Raw genomic sequence first — 6,700 nt, forward strand, 5'->3', positions numbered from 1 at the left:
TCGACAGGGGCATCTGTCGCTCGGTATGTACTTGCGCGAGTTAGTGAGTGTGAGTGAACAACTTTATTGAACGATCCGGCAAAACAAGGAGAGGGAATGGGGTGGTGGAGACTCTTGCGTGCATGCGAGCCTCTCAGCCGCGAAGGGAGCCCCTCGCGCTGCGAGGGTGGCATGTCACGTGCTGGACCTTGTCTCTGTGGGTAGGCTTGCTCGTGTCTTTTGCTGCAAGTTGGTAGCCGAGGTCCTGGATTCCCCTAGCTGACCTCCTGCGAGCGGTCCGTCGTGCCGGATTTCTGCAGGTCCAGGAGTTCGAGGACGTGCCGAACTATGTCCCGTTGAGTTTCGTACTCCTCGCTGGTGATCTTCTTGTCGATCTCTTCGGGTATCTGCCCGTTTTGGGTGTTGGGTGGGGGAGGCAAGCACTCCCAGTGTATGTGGTTCTGGGTGGCTCGTGCCCTCCCGCACCTTCGGCACTTATCTGTGTGGTAGATTTCCGGACAGATGTGTTTGGCACGAGCGATTGCGCTAACGAAGAACCATCGGAGGATCCACACGCCTATTACGTGGACGTGGCCAAATACCCCCACATGAAGAATGCCTATGCAGCGGCTGTTCTTAGGGCAAGCACCGGAGAAATCACCTCTGCAGGAAGTATCAGATGCAAAACACCAGCGCAGGCGGAAGAATACGCCATAGCGCTTGCAATGCACACTACAGGCTGTCACACGATACTGAGCGATGCGAAGACGGCGGTCATCAACTACTCGCACGACAGCGTCCACCCCACCACGACGAGGGTGCTAACCGCGCTAACACAACACCGAAGAATGACAAATAATGTCACAATCAAATGGTTTCCGGCACATACTGAGGACCTAAACGAACCGGACGGGCCAAACCGCAACGAAGAGGCAGACAGGGAAGCGCACGCGCTAACAAGACGCGGGCTCCCATAACTGCCCCTCGAGAGCGAACCGGCAACGGACCCAGACAGCGAAGACGTCAATTACGCCATCACCCAGTACGACGAAGTCCTGCAGTGGTACAGGACAAGCCACATCAAATATCCACCACCCCATAGGGATCTGACACGCAACGAAGCGACAACCCTACGACAACTACAAGCAAGAGCGATTTGCGCGAGTGAGTCGGTCGGCCCGTTCATTCCCGGGAACACCCGTATGTGTCGGGCACCAAATGATGCCGTGGTCAGATGCGATGTGCGAGCCTAGGATTCTGAGAACAGTTCGTGGTAGTGTGCCATGCATGTAAAGTCGACATGCTCTTTGTGAATCCGTGAGGACGGTGGAGTTTGTACCTCGCTTGTCTGCATCTGTGATGGCCAGGGCGATTGCAGCGGCCTCCGCTGTTGCCACGGAAGATGTGCGTATCGTCGCTGCTGCCACCAGTTGTCCTCTATTACTTGCCACTGCCGTGTACTTGCGGGACCCACTTGGAGTGGGGCCGGAGGGGCAGGCGTCCATGTAGTACACGTCAGGATCAGTGCCGTAGTTGCGAAGCTTTCGTGCACGAGCTTGGCGTCGCGCGCTGTGGAAGTCCGGAGGGGCAGGCGTCCATGTAGTACACGTCAGAATCAGTGCCGTAGTTGCGAAGCTTTCGTGCACGAGCTTGGCGTCGCGCGCTGTGGAAGTCCGGGTGCATGTGACGCGGTATTGGTGCCACGTGTATCTGTGAACGTATAGTCGGGGGGATTAATTCTGTGCTGTCTCCACTGTACTGCGGGGCAAGAGGAAAGCCAAGCTTGGTCAGTATAGCCAGTCCTTGTGGCGTGGTGTTTAGCCGTTCCCGCTGCGCAAGGAGCATAGCAGTTGCATATTCTCCATATGTGTTGAGCATCCCGAGCTGAGAAAGAGCTGCGGTGCTGGCGTTTTGCGGCAGCCCTAGGGCTGCCTTGCAGGCGCTTCGAAGGAGTCGGTCCGCGTGCTCGATGCCTGTCCTACGAGTTGCTTGAAAAGGCAGTGCATAGGTAATACGGCTGACTACGAAGGCGTGCACTAGCCGTAAGGTGTCAGCTTCGCGCATTCCTTTTCTACTGCGAGCGATGCGACCCAAGAGGCTGGTTATACCCCTGACCGTGCGCTTGAGATTCGCAAGGGTGTGCGCGGTGCTCCCCGTTTCCTGGACGTGCATACCCAGAATTCGCAGCTGCGCTACTCTCCTGATCGTCTTGCCTGCAAGTATTAATTGGAGCTCTGGGGATCTGTCAGCCCGGGTGTACTTCGGTCTCACATGAATGAACAACTGCAGTTTGTGTTGTTCCACCATCGGAATCACGTATGACAGCTTTCTTTAGATGTCAATGGCTTTCTTTTGTGTGATATGTTGCTCATAGAATGAACCTTATTATCTTTAGGCCATCAGAGGAGAGAAAGCAACACATGAGCGCACTACTGGAGGCGCTCACTGGGAAATTGCCGGCAGAGTTTTCGTTGCATAGTATGACATTTGTTGGCACATAACAGCCTTTCAGGTTCACAGTGATGCATTCCTTCTCTCGTTTGTCCTCTGAGCGTAGTTTGGCGCGCAAGCGGAGCTCATCCGCAGTCGAAGCGGCGCTCATGTAATGTGTGTGCCCGCAGCATCGAGCGGTTGCTGTTGCGGGTTTGTCAAGCGGCTGATCGCAAGACAAAGCTTGCTGAACTATGACACCTGGCTGCGCATTTGTTGGTGTGGAGCTGCTTATTTGTGATTATGTCACGTACAAGTCATTTTAACAACTTATATCCGAGTTTCAGCACATAACGAACAACGCGGCCGCTAGGATGGCATGGTCACATTTGACACACTATAACTTGTTAGCAACCAAAATAATGCAAAGTGTTTTCTGCAGAATGGTAGACGACGTCCTTGACTTCAATCAGAGGGATTTTTAAAAAAATTAAAAATGGCCTTTTTGAGAAAATCATTTTCAAAGTACGGCGTTTTTGGTAAATCACTTACGTTTCAGACCAATTATCGAGTGAAACAGAGCGCGATAAAACCACACAAATTATTTTAAATGAGAGCGAAGGTATCAAAGTTAATATGTACCGATTTTTATTGTCCTCACTTTAGTGTGCTCGCAGCAAGAAATTCCTGAAATACAGGTATTTTGTGCAATTTGCGAAGGTCGTGATTTTTTTCTTCAAACGTGCTTCGACAAGCAAGGGAAATAACAGACTCATAAGATTGTATTTCACTTCTTCTTTAAGGGGAATAAATATTGTGACCGAGAAGTGCACCGTTTTTCCCTAGGTGCGCTCAAAATTCAAAACTCGCGAAATTGGCGGTAAAGTGTCTTTTGCGGCCGAAATTTTTATATTTTTTTTTAATCGAACAAAATTTTTTTTCGCAAGACTAACTGCGAAACCATTGTTCTGGGTGTAATGCCTAGACTTACAGTACATTTCATCAAAATCGGGAATGGTGACCGGGACCTCGTGTTCCGGTCACCAAGGCTCGACAAATTTACATTTTGTCGAGCCTTTCCATTTATAAAGTATCAATTACCATCGCTGGTTTTACGCGAGCATTTATTCCTTGCTTTTCTATACATGTGAAATTACGCGTGCACCACGGAGGAAGGAAAGAGCAGAGGAGGGGCCCTGGCGTCACTCTCGGTGAAGCCGGAAGTCGGCCATATTGACCGGGCAGATCCTCCTCTCTTGTTTACGTGCGAACATCGTAGTGGAAGGCGCGTCGCTCTCTCCTGCTCGAAAAGCACGTGGGCCGCGCGGCGCACGTGCCGTGGCGATCCGAAACCAACTGAACGGAATCCAACACGCTGGGCCAGCGCGATACCGCTGGAGAAATCATTTCGTGCGTTGCAGTTGCGCACGAGCCTACAGCGTTCGTCGGCTCGTCTGTCTACCCTTGAATGCCCTTCTTCAGCGTCCGAGGTGAAAAAGCAAGGAGCGCGCGAGCTTCTCTTGGTGGTTTAGGCAGTTTAGGAGTCTGACGTTTCTCGCGTCGACTGCAGTGATGGCTTCTGTAACTGACGAAACGTCTGCAGTGAGGGCACGCAGTACGGAACGTTCGACTAGCCGTATCGTTCGGTTGGCAAACTGAGATTCGGCTACGAGGGTAAACAATTGCATAACCAAATAAACAAGCTTTCCGTCATGATGGCTAAGCCCGTTTATTTTAAGCACTTCAAATAAGTACTTCATCTCCTTTATCCACTGCACGGTACGTGGATACGCGCTCGTTCCACGCACTGTTGAGGCCCCGTGGCTACCAGCAGGTTTTGTAAACGTTGCTAGATACAATAACCACTAGTTGGACACCTCGTAGCGAACAACGCGGCACAAAAAATGGATATCCGCCATGGTTCGGTACGAGACCTACAGAAGCGCTCAAGCCGCCGCCGCTACGCCAGCTACACTGCACAACACGGCGCGCCACGTAACCAAAGCAACGCCGCCATTGTGCCCTGTCGATATGGCCGCCATGACGTCATTTTCTCCACACATTTCTGCCAGCGCGCCGGCTGGGCATGCCCTCTCCTCCGCTCTTTCCTTCCTCCGTGGTGTGCACCTTTTCATGTGAAGAATTAACCACATTTTATTGCGATAGCAATTATATGGACAGTCTCGGCTGGATTTTGCCGTCGCCGTCGCCGCCGTCATGCACCGTATATGTATAAGTATGTATATATATATATAAAGGCACCAAAGAAAAAAAACTCAGAAAAAATGCTTCCGAAGCGCGGAATCGAACCAGGGACCTGTTGCTCCGCAGCGAGCGGCGCTATCCACTACGCCACGAAACGCAGATCCTCCGCGTAGTTAACGGCGAGCGTTATATACACACAATTTAGCGCAGGACGGACTCGGAGACAGCAGGCGATAATAAGCGTTTCTTCATTACCAGCGAGGTGGCGCTAGGAGCCCGACGGGCGCATTTAAAAGTCGTCGGCGAGCTCGCTCGCTTCTTCTTATATTTGCGCATGGGAGAAGCTTGCCGTTCCGCTGTCTGCTCGCGCGGTTTTCTCGTGGCGAGGGGTAGAGGAATGTTTCACGCTTTCACCGTGATGTCCGCGCTCATGTTACGGCGCGTACGAATGTCACTCGAGCTCAGGGACGCCGCCAAACGAACAAACAGAAGATGAGCGCGAACTATCAAGTATCACAGCTCGACACTTGAAGCACGCTAGTTTCCTTCGCTGCTTCGGCCGCCTTTGCAACAGAAGCGCTGTTCAAACTGAGAGTATCCATTGGCGAGCCTCACTTCGTATAGCATTAGTTCCTTGCTATCGCATTCATTGCTTCGCCCATGCGGCGAAACTGTGACTTTTTTTATATGGCGCTAAATGAATTGTCCCGCAGTCTCACTATACCTCTTCTCACGCTAGGTTAAAACGTACTGATCGTGAATAGCAACCAACAAGTCTCTTGTCCATTTTTCTGGAGCTATCATGTGTCTCTTTATGGCCCCTAAGGGTGAGTAAATTTAAATATATCACGGCAAAAAGGTAAATAAATATTCTGTGGCCGCTTCTTGTCATAAATTTCTTCCTTCACATGGTTCAAAATAAACCTGCGTAATTAAAAAAACTAATATTTTGCCATCGAAAATGACGTCTTTCTGACAAAAACTACGCGTTTGATCATGTCGGCCCACAGGCGTACCACACTGATCGTTATTATTTGTTGCACCACGAACTACGTACAATTCTTCTTGGACTATTTGTTCTTCGTGCTCCTAATGCACCTGCAGCCTGTGGCAATAAACCAAAACCCAGTTTTTATTTTAACGTAAAACCCAGCCACCAACCGTTGGTGCCTAACGAACCGCGCCGCCCTGCCGACAAAGCCGCACTGAAGTCACCGCAACAAGAAAAAGTTGAACACAGCACTGCTTTCGTCAGCAGGCTAGTCCCCACTCTCCGGGGGTTCGGTGAACGTCTTTGTTTCCATCTCTTTGCAACTTACTGAAGTTACTGTCATGTCCTTTTAGGCCGAATTTTGTCGCCGCCGCTTGAACTGCCATATGAAAGTCAGAGATCCTTGATGGCGCGCCGGGTTTTGCATGCCTTCGTTACGCCGTCCTTCAGTTTTCCCGCCATCTTCCAGTTTCTCTAGAGGTCTTTTTATCTCATTTCTGTGAAGTCACTTCGCTTTGATTCTGAAATGGTCTTACTCTTTTGCTTTGGTCTGCTACGACTGCACTTTAAGGACGACAATCTGCTGAGTGTCGCCACACTTGCTCAGTATGGTAATATTGTGTTATCTCCATGTGAGGTCGAGAACGGTTACCGTTATAATGCCCGTTGGAAATTTGTGGCTGCAAGTTCTACTGCACCGCCTCATTACCACAATGTTTCCTTAGATACAATTCTAATATATTTATTGTTATTCATTTCCAGCCCGTACGTAGTTGAGTTAATTGTACTGGTCAGCATATCATCTTATTCCCTTATCGAAACGATGTTTATATAAAGCACCTGAGCCTTACAGCCATATGAATACACGTACGTGAGGTGACATGGATAGTATTTGTGCAAAAGCTGAGCGTGCAGGGACGCCGTCTGTGCATTGTCCTCTCGCATGAGGGGACATGACAGCAGTCAAATGTTTCACGATGAGAGACTCGCATTACCTAGTAAGCTAGCAGAAAATCAAGTCTCCGAAGAACGTACTGCATACTCACTGGCCTTTTTCCTCATTAGAGCTCGTGCTGTTTGCGTATTAAACGGCTG

The sequence above is a fragment of the Rhipicephalus sanguineus genome, chromosome 9 (assembly GCF_013339695.2).
Source record: "Rhipicephalus sanguineus isolate Rsan-2018 chromosome 9, BIME_Rsan_1.4, whole genome shotgun sequence".
Taxonomy (NCBI): Eukaryota; Metazoa; Arthropoda; class Arachnida; order Ixodida; family Ixodidae; genus Rhipicephalus; species Rhipicephalus sanguineus.